This window comes from Saccostrea cucullata, unplaced genomic scaffold (assembly GCF_032062105.1).
Source record: "Saccostrea cucullata isolate Sc308-1 unplaced genomic scaffold, CSIRO_AGI_Scuc_v1 ctg4022, whole genome shotgun sequence".
Lineage (NCBI taxonomy): Eukaryota > Metazoa > Mollusca > Bivalvia > Ostreida > Ostreidae > Saccostrea > Saccostrea cuccullata.
The window spans coordinates 10,834-24,975 of record NW_026931387.1 but is presented as its reverse complement, the minus strand read 5'-3'; the positions used below and the strand labels follow the sequence as shown (position 1 = coordinate 24,975).

The following is a 14,142-nucleotide window of genomic DNA, read 5'->3' as shown; positions in this document are numbered from 1 at the left end:
ATTTATAGAGACTGAGGACCTCATACACATGTTAAAAGTTTGGGGACTTACACATGATACATGTATTTATAGAGACTGAGGACCTTATACACGTGTTAAAAGTTTGGGGACTTACAGAAGATAAAGGCATTTTTAGAAACAAAGGACGTTTGCATATGGTAAAAGTTTACAGACATAAATGTGATAAAGAGCAAGGTTCACTGAAAGCTTTTTTGGCCCTGTGAATTGTGAAAAATCAAAAGTACTCAGTTTTGGTAACCAATGCATCAGTTTATCATTTTGATACTTGGTGACAGTGTAATCTATTGAAATGGTGAAAAGAGCTAGGTTCACTTTATCCATAAAATGGCCCTCCATATATATACCAATTAACTGACCAAGTCTCAAGGTCCCATTTGAATTCTCTCATATCCTGAAAATTCCTTTTTTTTTTTTTTGCATTTTTAATATTTCAAGAACTTTGCAATCTTGTTAAACTTCCAATCTCAGGACTCTATGAAAAATCTTTGTTAAAGGAAATGAGAAATCTCCATACTTTATTTTGATGTTAGAAATGGGACAGGGGGTGATTTTCAAAGAACTAGTATAAGAACAGGACTATTTATGCATCAAACCCAACTCTTTACATTCAATTCACATAAGAAAAGTACAGGGATATCATAGTGTTTATAAAGAATGAAATATGTATTTTTGCATATAACTTGAACTGAAGACTTGATCAAACTTAATTAGGATGAATATTTTTTTCACTTTCAGAAAGGTTATGTATGTGATGCTTAATCATTTTTTTGCAAAAATTAACTAATTTGAGAAAATTTCCTTTTGCATAGAATATTTAATACTTCAAAATCATTTCCTACATACATCATGCACAGCTTCTTAAGCACTCTTCATCTATGCAAGTTTAGTCCATGTAGGTAATATGAGGCCATTCCAAGTTTTTTTCTTTGTTTTGCATCCAACCTTAATTTCAAAACATTTCTTTCGTTCCAAAAGAAAAATCACAAACCAAAAGGGGAAAAAACAACATTTTACGCAAAGTTCTAGAACTCCTTTAGCATCATTTGAGAATTTTCCTCATTCCTCTATTATAACTAAATTAAACTACTACTACTAGTTTAATGAAACAAAAAAAAAAAAAAAAAAATTAGGCACATCACTTTTAAAAAAAAGTGAGATGCTGATCCCAGAAGAGTAAATTGCTTGTCAAAGATTTGTATTTGTCAATTTTATTTTGTGTTTGTTCTTAATTTGCATGACCTCAAAACCAATCCATCTGCAGACACTAAACACAGAAAAAAATTGGAATGGCCTAATGATAAAACTGCTGCAAAGAATTCAATGTCCTCCATTACTGTGGCTCTAAAACAGTGTTTTTCATATTTCTCAAAGTATATCAATTGAAAGTAGAATGTTAATCAAGATTTTCTCTGTTTTTAACAAGATTATATCCTTGGTGTTTTACACTTCTCTAAGGTCCTATTAAAATTTTTTTTTTAGAAAATCTTTTCCACAATGTCTGTTGATTAAATTCATTTCTCATGATGTCCTTGGGATTTTTTTGTATCTCTTGTCACTTGCATGTAGAATCTTCCACAGTAGATCTAGGATCAGAAATGACTTCTTCCCTAAAATGATATTTTCAGAATATAATTTTCCTTGGTTGGTGGTACGGTCTGTACAAAAAAAATAATAATAATAAAAATAGCTTTAAGAGTTAAAGCAATTTTTTTCAACTAAAATATAATCTGGCAGGAGAATGATTGTTTACTAGTATATTTGTGAAACATAGGATACTTTCTTGCTTATTTGAATGGTCTGTGTACTTGAAAATTGCTTTAAATTCAATCCAGTAATATTTTGTTGATTAGGAATTTAATCAGTAATGCCTCCATCTCACACATGAACATATTTTGAAATGTTATGACTCTGAAATTGGTATAGTTCACATTGCAAATTTTTGAAAAGGCACCCTTGCTTTTCAAAAATATTTGATTAATACCAAGGAGCAGATCTAAAACAATTCATCCAGTTTCAGTATATAAGTACATCTCCCCCTCATGGTAATGACCCTGGGGCTCTTGAAATTCACAATTCTGGAAGATTATTCCTTGCTCATGCATAACTACATGGTGGTTCATCTGCTTAATACCCAAGAGCAGAGAAGAATTTTCAAGATTTAATGTAACTTTTCACTATATAATGGGTAATGCACCCTGTGTATAACAGTACCCTAGGGCCATGAAATCAAAATTTTGGAAGAGGTATTCTTGCTCATCATAACTATGTACTTATTTAATTCCTAGGAGCAGAAAAGAATTTTTTCAAAGAATTCATGTATTTCCATTGTATAATCAATAGAGCCCCACCCTAACACTAGAACCCCTGACCCTGGGGCCATAAATTTCACTTTTTTGGTAGAGGCACTCTTGCACATCATAACTATGCACTTAGTTAGTTTATTTAACACTCAGGAGCAGAGAAGAAGATTTTCAAAGAATTCATGAATTTTCACTATATAATCTATAAAAAACACTAGAACCCCTGACCCTGGGGCCATAAAATTCACAATTTTGGTAGAGACACTCTTCTCATCATAACTATGCACTTAGTTAGTTTATTTAATACCCAGGAGCAGAGAAGAAGATTTTCAAAGAAATAATGCATTTTCACTATATATCGCTCCGTTATTTCAGACATTTTTATATTCATATGAAGCAGAATTTGTGTAAAATTTTTTACGTGAAAAGAAGAAAACACTTGCTGTGGCCTTCAACTCGACATTTAGATATATCGACGACATATTGTCAAGTAATAATGATAATTTCCATTCCTACGTCGACACGATATATCCTGGTGAGCTTGATATAAAAGATACCACAGAGTCCGACACTTCTGCTTCATACTTGGATATTTTACTTGAAAAAGACACTAATGGTAATCTAACAACCAAGCTATATGATAAACGTGATGACTTTAACTTTTCTATCGTCAACTTCCCTTACTTATGCAGCAATATACCTTCATCACCTGCAAACGGAGTATTTATATCTCAGTTGATTCGATACGCTAGAGCATGCTCTACGTATGAACAATTTCTTAAACGAGGTAAATTATTGACAAGCAAGTTGATGAAACAAGAATATCAACAGTCTCGTTTAAAGTCATCATTTCGTAAATTCTATGGTCGATACAATGACCTTGTCAGCAAATACAATTTATCATTGAATGAATTTGACTATTTTTCATACCAATTGTTAGTCCATTATTTATACACTGAACTGACCACGGATTTTTTCCGTTATTTCCTGATTATGAAAAGAGCACACGGCGGGTGTGAATCGGCAGGGGATGCTCACTCCTCCATGGCACCTGATTTACCTCTGATGTTTCGGAGGTCCGTGTTTGCTCTGCTCTTATTTTGTATATTTGTTTAATGGACGTTGAGATTGAATACTGTTCGTTATTTCCATATCCTTCTCTTAGCCCCACCCTAGCACTAGAACCCCAGACCCCGGGGCCATAAATTTCACTTTTTTGGTAGAGGCACTCTTGCTCATCATAACTATGCACTTAGTAAGTTTATTTAATACCCAGGAGCAGAGAAGAAGATTTTCAAATAAATAATGCATTTCCATTATATAATCTATAGAGCCCCACCCTAGCACCAGAACCCCTGACCCTGGGGCCATAAATTTCACAATTTTGGTAGAAGCATTCTTGCACATCATAAATATGCACTTAGTTAGTTTATTTAACACTCAGGAGCAGAGAAGAAGATTTTCAAAGAATTCATGAATTTTCACTATATAATCTATAGAGCCCCACCCTAACACTAGAACCCCTGACCCTGGGGCCATAAATTTCACAATTTTGGTAGAGAACTCAATGCTGGTTACAATCATGCAAACAGTTTACCTGCTTGATGTCCAGGAGTAAAGAAGAAGATTTTTAAAGATTGCATTAATTTTAGTGGTTTTTGCCCCACCCCCCAGGCCCCAGGGGGGCAGGGACCATGAAATTCACAATTTTTGTTCCCCTTCACCCATAGATGCTTTGTGCCAAATTTTGTTGAAATTGGTTCAGTGGTTGCAGAGAAGAAGCTGAAAATGTTCAAATGTTAACGGACGACGACGGACGAAAACAGATAGCAATAGGTCACCTGAGTTTACTCAGGTGACCTAAAAATATAATCTGGCAGGAGAATGATTGTTTACTAGTATATTTGTGATACATAGGTACTTTCTTTATTTGAATGGTCTGTGTACTTGAGCTTTGCTATATAAATTCACATCCAGTAAAATATTTTGTTGATTAGGAATTTAATCTCAGCTAACTCATCCATCTCCATTCAGAAGACATATTTAAGAAATGTTATGACTCTGAAATTGGTATAGTTCAATCAATGCAAATAACTTGTGTCTGAACTATACTCTGGCCTATCCTTGAATAGAACCACCTGTTTGCATTTTAGACTAAAGCTCTACTAGTATTACTTAAGAAAATTTTCCATGCATGTAGACTGGCTGGCATATAATTTCAAGTTAAGAAACTTATTGCTTAAAATGGGTAATGCAGTGTGTACACAGTACCTGGAGTGACAGTATGGACATCCTGATTGTCTTGACTATCATCTATCTCCTCCTCACTCTTATTCTCATCAACCACACAAAAACAATGCCATCAGTTTCCTTTAGTGCCTCTGAAAAAATTGCAACTTAATTGTAAAATTACAAACATTTCAACCAGAATAAAATGTGTATGTATATGATAAACTTTTGAGCAATAATCAACAGCTTTGATCCCAGTAATTTCAAACAAGAGGTCCAGAGGCCACATCGCTCAACTGAGCAAATCAGCTAGGAAAAACCACAAATCAGATCAGGAAAAGTTTACTGAAAAGGGGGGGGGGGGGGGGCTTGAATTAATCCTACTTTACAATGCCTTCATATAAACACAGCATATGACTTTACTATTCTTGATAAAAAGATTTTTAAAAACATTTTCTTCCTATATATAACTTCATAATAATTTGAATCTGATTCCCCACATCTTCGCTAGCCAAGGGTTTCTGATACGCTACTCTCCTCATAAACCCTTGGAATACGGTGAAGTCAAAAGACGGGATTGTTTTCCGTCACGTGATCTCGAATCTATCAGATACGCACAGATTGCGTCATCGCCAGAAATAAAGACACGTGTTAAAAAAAATGAATTAAAGTTTTTTACAGAATAATTAAGAAGCAGTAATTGAGTTATGTTTATTCATTATCCATAAAACAAATCTGAAGTTCCAATATAGATTCTTAATCACTTATTTAGAAGATATTGGATGACACCATGGCTATTCATAGAATTAAATGTTATCTTACGGATCGTTGTTTATTTGCGTATTTCATTTCCGAGATTAAAGAGTGAAGATGTATCCCGAACGCAAATATCGTCATTTACAAAAAACAATTGCTGATTGGTCGACCTGGGTGTACTGAAATCCAATCAGAACTCTTTAAAAAAATCCCAATTTCTATGAACACCGTAGGCCAAGGGTTTATGAGGAGAGTAGCGTATCAGAAACCCTTGGCTAGCGAAGATGGATTCCCCATTGTTTCTCTTCTTGCCTCAAAGGGCCATAATTTGAATAAATTTAAATCCTAAATACATGAGGATGCTTACATGTCAATATGACTTAACATAGCTTTTCTGTTCTTGGGATTTCTCCCTTTATTTTTCTATGTTAACTTTGATTCACCATTGTGGCCCCACCCTACCCTTAGGCGTTATAATGGTTTGAACAAATTTAATTCTACACTACCTGAGGATGTTTCAACATAAATATCACTAATCATGGCTTTGAAGTACTTGAGAAGACAATTTTAAAAGATTTCCCTATCTAGTCCTATGTAGAACTTTAATCAGCCATTTTGGCCCCACCCTACCCCCAGGGTCATGATTTAAACAAACTTGAATCGACACTACCTGGGGATGATTTCACATGAGTTTCATCTTTCCTGGTCCTGTGGTTCTTGAAAAGAATCAATTGGTTGGCGTGATAATTTGCATAAACGCAGAAGGCATTTATGCATTAAGTTATTATGCAAGCCAATCGATTGATCATTGTCATGAAATTGAAAATGACAATTATTCTTTATATTACATAGAATTGATTCCGCCAATAAACGTGCTACAAGCTCTCCTTCTTGTCTCTGTAATTGTTCCGCCCTGCACGTGATTTTTTTTTTTAGCAATGAACAAGTATATTGATGGAGAAATAAAGTGCATTTATTTGACTATTTGTAATTGTCTCTTGAACAAAGACATTGGAAATGAAAATATAATTTGACACAGGAATGAATTTAGATTTACATTATCTGAAATAAATTCAAAACATTTATCAATACAGATAAAGGTTATTTGTATACAATGATATAAGTGTGATTACATCCAAACAATATTTACTGCATGCAATACTTTTGCCTTTGGCTTCTCAATAGATGTGATCATGAACCAACAAAAAATTAATTCCCTAGTATATCTTTATCTATCCTATTTATTTCTTAAATTCCTAAATAATTCACCTGTAACACTTTTAATGATGAGGCTTTTCTTCCTGACATTCTCCTAGCTGTGGAACCTGGAACATATCCATTACTAGTCCTTGCTGAGTTGCATTAGCTAATCCTCTAGCAATATTATCCAGCTTTGCTAATATCTGTGTTGTCTCTATGTTCAGGATGGACTCAAGCTTCTGGTTGCCTTGAACATTCTAACAAAAAAAAATCATAAATTTAATTCAGAATGTATTGGAATTTTTTTTAAAAGTAGGAACAAATCATTAATACATGTTGTAAAAGCATTTTTATACAGAAATTTATCAATATTATTCTCAAAGTAAAAGTTTGTAATACTATTGAGTTCCCATTTCTATATAATAAGCATAGAAATTAAATGATCAGGGATTAAGGTGCTCTGTGGTTGGACTAGACACCTTTTCCTTGGGCATTTTTGGGTGTACCTCAGAGTGAGTTCACTTCAAATTAAAGTTCACGGAGGTTTTGGGGTTTTCCCTCTTGACCACGTTGACCAACCATATATTTGCTAACATTTTTTGACCAATCAAATTGGGCGTTTTAAAACATGTGTCATTGTAAATGTTACCATGCTAGATACCAATGCACTAAACTACTTTCTTAGTAAATAGTTGAGTATCTATTGTTTAATAATATTTTTTCCACTTTTAAACATTTGATAAAGCTGATAAATTACAATCATAATTAGTGTTGGCAACGAGTACCTGGTTAACTGTCTAACGATGTGAGTATCGGTTAGTAAAACTGCTATTCAGTTACTCGGATAAAATGAATTCTCCATAGTAAAGGCATAGAAATGTTTAATAATTTATAAATGTACCGGTATACTAACTTCCACATTTCGCTAATTTTAGATACCATTAGACTTGATCTAGTGCATGGTTGTAGTGGATCAAACTGTTTTGATTAGTTTTCACAGTTTATATAATTGATAGCTTTGATTGCTTGGGGTATATATCTTTCGAAGACCTGAGTTATAATTACCTTATTTGATAATTTAACGAGATGCCTTAGCAGACATAATAAGCTTGGAGTTTACCAGAAGAACAGCTGATTCAAAATCTGTTAAATCACCTAATCTTAAAATATTCCAAAACCAGCGATTTACTGGAAACTCCACATACTGACTATTAAAACATTTTTGTGACGTCATCTTTTGTTACACCTGGTTCAATAAATTTGTTATTGTCCTGCACCCCGTCCAATAATTACCTGTAGAAGTCCAATAAGATTCAACTTATTGGACAGGTACAGGTAACGTTAAAATGAGAACAAAGGGCGAGGCAAATAAGTAAACACCACTTAAAAGGCAATGACAAATTAAACAATTTAATATGAACAATGTAGGAAATTAGTAGCGTTAAATGTTGATATTTCAAAAAAAATCCCATTGAAAATTGCACAAATAATCCAGTGAATTGAATGTCTCAGATAGATTATTGTAAACGCATCCGTTGCTCCGATCATAAATTTCCTAAATTCACCGTTCATTGCTATATAATAGATTCATTTCACAATGATTGATTCACGGAACATATAAAGAATCAAACGGACACAAAAGATGAATGAAAAGCATATGTTTTCTTACACACAACCTTGGGCTTTTTGTTTATTGAAATATCCATTTTTCCGCATTTAGCACAAAATTTAGCTCACGAAATTCCAACGGAATCTGTAATTTCGTTCGGTGATTAATGATCATTTGTCCACCTAGTCCTGTGTCGTTTAAGCGAGTATCTGTCGTTTTAAGGAGTGTCTGGAGTAAAATCTTTCCGAGTTCAAACCTGCTCACAAAGAGAATTGCATTTTTAAAAAATACATCAGGAATAATCTCCCAATTTCAAAGAAAATGCTTAAACAGTTGTTTGAGTAAAATCCTTCAAATCCTATTGCTTTACAAAAATTACCTTTTAACGGGAACCGTTTCTTTCAAATTCCGAAGCATAAGAATATATATCCGGATTACACAAAAAACCTGAACTAAATTCAAATGTAATCGATAAAATGGCATCGTCAAAACACCCGATTCTGAGGGTCTTTTTTCAAAATTAAAATGTACGTCTTCTTCCGTGGTCGTTGCTTTGTAAAATGAATAAATTGTAAAGAATTTAGTAGAACTGACTTTTACGCATGCGTAGTATATATGAAAAATGTCGCAATGCGGATAAATAAGACTAAACAAAGTTAATGTTCATATTTATCGATATAAAACACCTCTCGATGATTCCAACTATTAATAAAGGCAGTTAAAAACCATAACTTTTTCTTTGGCCTAACTTGATGAACAGTGCCAGGTATATATCATCCAAGCAGAACGAGCTATTACCTGTTGTCCAATAAGTTACAATGGACGTGTTTGACAGTGGTGAAATGTTTTAAGTAATTTTTAAGCCTCAAACTGACCATTATCAATATTAGACTCTCCTCGGCGCTAACGCGCCTCGGGTCGTCTATATTACATAATGGACAGTTTTCGGCTTATAACCATTACTTAATTATGGAGTATGTAAATAATTATTCTCCTTGATTGCGAAATATTTCGGGGGCTGAAAAGGAAAGTCTAAAATGGTGATTGACAATGATATATTTATTTGTCTTCTCGGTGTGTCGACTTCCTTATTTTCTTTATTTTAAAACAGTAAATCTTTGATGATATCGTATGTGTGTATTGTAAAAATAATGTCCATATACAGTATATTTGCAGATTACTATACCAATAAGTATAGAAAAAGATAAATAATAGATATTGATGCTTTCACCAAAAATCAGCCGAGTAACCGGGTACTTGATTGGAAGATGAAGCGAGTAACCACTTAATAAAAATCATCCGATTTGCCAACACTAATCATAATGTGTTATTATACTATGCTTTAAATCATGAGTGTATACATTTGTTGGAGACAAGAACAAATGTGTCAAACATTTGGAAATTCAACAACATTTAATAACAATGAATAAATTGGCTGACTTTTAAATCGCCTTTGGCCTCAGTAAACTAACATACTACATGTACATGGTCTTTTGTCTCATACGATTTTGGTTTGTTTCTACTTCTATTTCAATGCACTCGATCCGTAATTTGAAAATAATCTATTACATGTATTTGTAAAATAAGATTAAATTTATTTTCAAAAAGTTAAAATAACAAGAATATGAACCCACCAAAAATTGTGTATGATCACAAGTACTGTTTTTGTGGTTTAATTTATTAAGGGTGTGATATTGACGTCACAATAACCGTACATTGTATCAGTCCTGCAGGTCTGATATGGATTTGCAGGGCTGATTAGGTTATCAGCCCCGCAAATCCATATCAGCCCTGCAGGGCTGATACGGCTATTGTGACGTCAGCCATATTGCATAATTATGCAAAAAAACTTGTATTTACATGTATTAAGAAATGGTTTTGTGTTTTAAATATCTATGATAAAAAACGGCCTATGATATAAAACAGGTATTAAATTAAACGGCTTGCACTGTATTACCAAGTGTGTAATAAGATTATCAGGGTTCGACACTAACATTTTTAGGCTTTGAAACTTGACTAGTGCTTCTTTACTTTTACTAGTCCGCGGGCAATTTAATTAGTCCGTCAAAAATAAAAATAATTATATAGAATTAATGTTGCAATGTACTTTTATAATTTTTCCAAATTCTACATGAAATGTTTAACCAAGAATTCGTTAAACCGTGCAATCAGAATCGTCTACAATGTATTCCCGATCTCATTCGTTTTTCTTTATTACATGATTACATCATCTAAACATCCGACATCTTTCTTTATGTGTCATACTAAATCATGATCGCTAAAATGTTTAATTTCATTCCAACGAGTCCTTAAATTAAGCACCGAATTGTGTAAATTACCAAACTTCCCGCCAAGAAGCTACAAATAAAAATGATTACAGGGTTTTCCAGTGAAAGTTGTCGAAAATTTGAATATCGGTAAATTCTTTTTTTCCCGAAAACTTTATTAGTCCGTTCGGAAATTAGCTACAATTTTTATGCAAAAAATGTATTTATTACTAAGTGTGTGATAAAAATATAATATTTGACTTTTGAGCAAGTTCAGCGTATAGATTTGATTTAGTGCATTTCATAAAGTTCTTCATTATCAACATATGTGCAAGACATTTAGCATACTGTACTTGACTTAGCGGAAGTTTCTTTCCCCCCAAAGTGCTAAAAAGAATGCAAGCCATATAGGGCTGAAACAATTCAACGAAATATCGATATTGTTCAATATAAATCCTCAATTCAGTATTCAATTCACTACCTCAATTTTCAATTCAATACATTTTTTTTATAATCAGGTTATCTAACCCTTCTATTGACTGTCTTTGTCCTCATCTTGTCAGTTTGACACTCAAGAGAGAGAAAATTAAGACAGAGAAAGTTTTTGTGCAGGTTGATGCTGCTAGAATTGACACAGACAATGCGCTTTTTTAATCGACAGAAGCACAAAAAGTGTTGTTTTTTTATCGTTACCTTATATGTATCTTTTGGAATCTGAATAGTACATGTTTTCTTTAACTTAATGATCTGTTTCTTTTTTAAAATGTATTGTATTGAAAAAAAATTGAATTGTGACACAAGTATTGCAATACGTATCGTATCGTGGAGGGGGTGTATCGTTTCAGCCCTAACGCCAAATGTAATGTTAATATTAGTATAAAATTTTGTGATTTCTAAAATATTGGATATCATACAATCAAAATTGTTTGAATCATTCGATTGTCACTAGTGTAAACATTGTGATACGTACCCCAAAAATCTAAATTGTGAGATTTAGAGCCTTCTCCTCCCTTGCAAAAGAGCGGTAGTAAGAATTTATATCTGTGAGGTACTCCCGATACTACATGTAGGTGTTGTTCTATGAGGTCAATATTGGCATTCCGACTTTACAAATTTATAACAAGTCTTACAGAAAACTGCTATAATGTACGTACGATGTACATAATTTACCCCCAACCAAAATATAGTCTAACCCAAATATAAACTATAAAAGCAATATAAACAGATGGACAAAAAGATGAAATTCTAGTATGTGAAGAGTGTAGCTATACAGAATAAAGCCAGTCATCTTCCTCCCCGATCTGATGGTCGCATAAAAGTGGGTGTTTCCAAATATAAGCAAGATAATTTACATCGGGATCAAAATGAAATAATTTGAGAATACATAAATAAACTTAATATACCACAATACATTAAACAAGTCAAATGATTCTTATTATAGCCTATGACTTTTCTGATAGAAAGGATACAAAAATTAAATACATGATGCACTCTGCTTTAAAAAAGATCATATCATATGATATACAATTATAATTAACTCTTAAAAATTCAATTTAAAAGCTGTTTGTATATAAACAAACACACTAACAGTGAAATGAGAATTAAACCGAGGGAATTCGGAAAGGCTTATCCATGATCTGTCTAACAGGTATAAAGCGGTCGACGTGAAACTACTTTGATGTAGTGTGTCTTTGTACAGACTTCAAGTCTCCAAAACATAATTACACAATCGTTTCAAGGAATCAAACAAGGACGTTGTTTTTTTTTTTTCAGTCCAAACCATGCCTTACCTGCTTCCTCAGTTCCTGAGTAAGCTGTTTACACCGGAAGTGTATAATGCCCTTATAGTACAATGTCCTGACTGATTATAATAAATAGTTTTTTGTCAATTTTGGTGCATACAGAATATCATTTTTATTGGAAATAATAAATATTGTTATCTTCTATGAGAATCGTGGCAAAATGCACAATGAAATATATAAACTTTTTATTGGACATAATTAAAAACGACAGGGGTATAATGTCCTGCTTTAGGATATAATGACCTGATTAAAAAAATCTAATAAACACAAGTTTGCATGATTTTTATATTTTAGTTTAATTCTATATCTTTTAACATGTTTAAGGATAATAATTACCCCGGTATAATTTTAAAAAAATTCATTAATAAAATTTGTTCAAGACGTACGTTTTTATCCATATTTTCTTTCTGAGCATTTTTATTCCAATGCCCATAACACGTACAGGCCCTTAGAGACATCAAATGTGATTTTTTTTTAAAAGAATGCTGTAAAATGATAATAATTAAGAAAAAATGTGGAAAATATAATTGTCACTAAATGAAATTATACTGTCATATAAGTAATGTGGTAGCTTTTTAAATTAAAAGATGCTTCAGTCCAAGTTTCTTTAATATAAACAACATGAAAACAATATATGTTTGATATTCAATTATTTGCTCTTTAGCAGTAGATAATAAGTGCATTTTGAGTAAAATTGAGATTGGCTATTATTGTATTAAGTAATTCTTATATATTATAGGACAAGTGAAATATATTTATGATGAATTGATAACTACACCGTATGTTCTCTCTCAAGTAAAAGGGGGGGGGGGGGGGGTACAATCAGATCTCACTTTTTGCTTTAAAAAATGAAAAGAAAACAACACCAGAAATAGGTTGCTGAGCTCGACAAGAAGAAGGGGTGGGTTGTTGAGGTGTTTGGTACAACCCGATCTTAGGTTTGGCTTTAAAAACAAAAAGTTGCAGATCTCAAGAAGAAAGGGGGGGGGGTACAATCCAATCTCACTATTGGCTCAAAAAAAACTCAAACATACAAACTACATTTCCATTTTCCCCAATTAAAGTGGACTGGAGTTAGTTCAGTTAAAACTTAGTAAAGGTCATTTCATGTTGACATGAACAGCTGATGAAATACAAAACACATTCGATTAATATATCTCACATTTGATGAATTTTAAACCATTGTGAAATGAATAGCATAAATTGTGTACTATTTCAAGAAAGAAAATCACATAAATAACTGTCTTTTCATTTCAACTGAGTACCCGATAGGCCTGTGCAGCAATCGTCACTGCCCCCTCCCCCCTTCAATACTTTGATGCAAGTTTCCTCGCACCATATTTTATCCAAAAAGTAGATAACATACCGTTTTCCAGCATAAAAATCATCCTTATCAAAAGAATCTAGGATTCTGTGCCCAGGCTTTCCTCTGTGTCTTCTTTTCCACACGTTTATTGTATCCCGCTTCGAAACAATTGGACTTCCGCTTTTTTTTACACACGCGCATGCGTAATGTAGAAGTGTGTAACGTCAGAGATGTGTAAGTGAAGATGGCAACTTCAATCAACACGATATCTGTGTAATCATGTGTCCGATAAAACCCCGTAACTGGGACACGTTATTTTTTTGATATTTTTAGGATTTAGACATGTCAATTTTTCGTTTTGAACGAAAAAAAAGTTTGGGGACTTAAATCAAGTCCCCAATGTTTTTTATGTCCCCATTTTACGAATTTCGTATCTGTAGCAGGTCCCCAGTATGGGGGAGCCACACACGCACACACGTAGATTGGAATGACATCAAATTTTATTGTGATTTTTTAAAAAAAATTTCAGACATCAGATCAGAAATAAACGGATTTGACAAGACTAAGAAAGAATAAGAAAATTATTGAAATTATTCAGTTTATTGTATTCAGATTAAGAAATAATTTTTCTTTCATTTACGATCGAAAAAAA

General features: G+C 33.0%; 1 long non-coding RNA gene across 1 annotated transcript; it reads right to left on the bottom strand.

Annotated features, from left to right (window-relative positions):
- Window positions 1-815: 815 nt before the first annotated feature.
- On the bottom strand, window positions 816-13,833 carry LOC134232474 (uncharacterized). The gene is made up of 4 exons (XR_009984789.1): window positions 13,551-13,833; window positions 6,576-6,763; window positions 4,593-4,702; window positions 816-1,628 (listed from the first exon to the last, which is right to left on the bottom strand). It is a non-coding gene; the product is annotated as an uncharacterized LOC134232474 (long non-coding RNA).
- Between the last annotated feature and the right edge of the window lie 309 nt (window positions 13,834-14,142).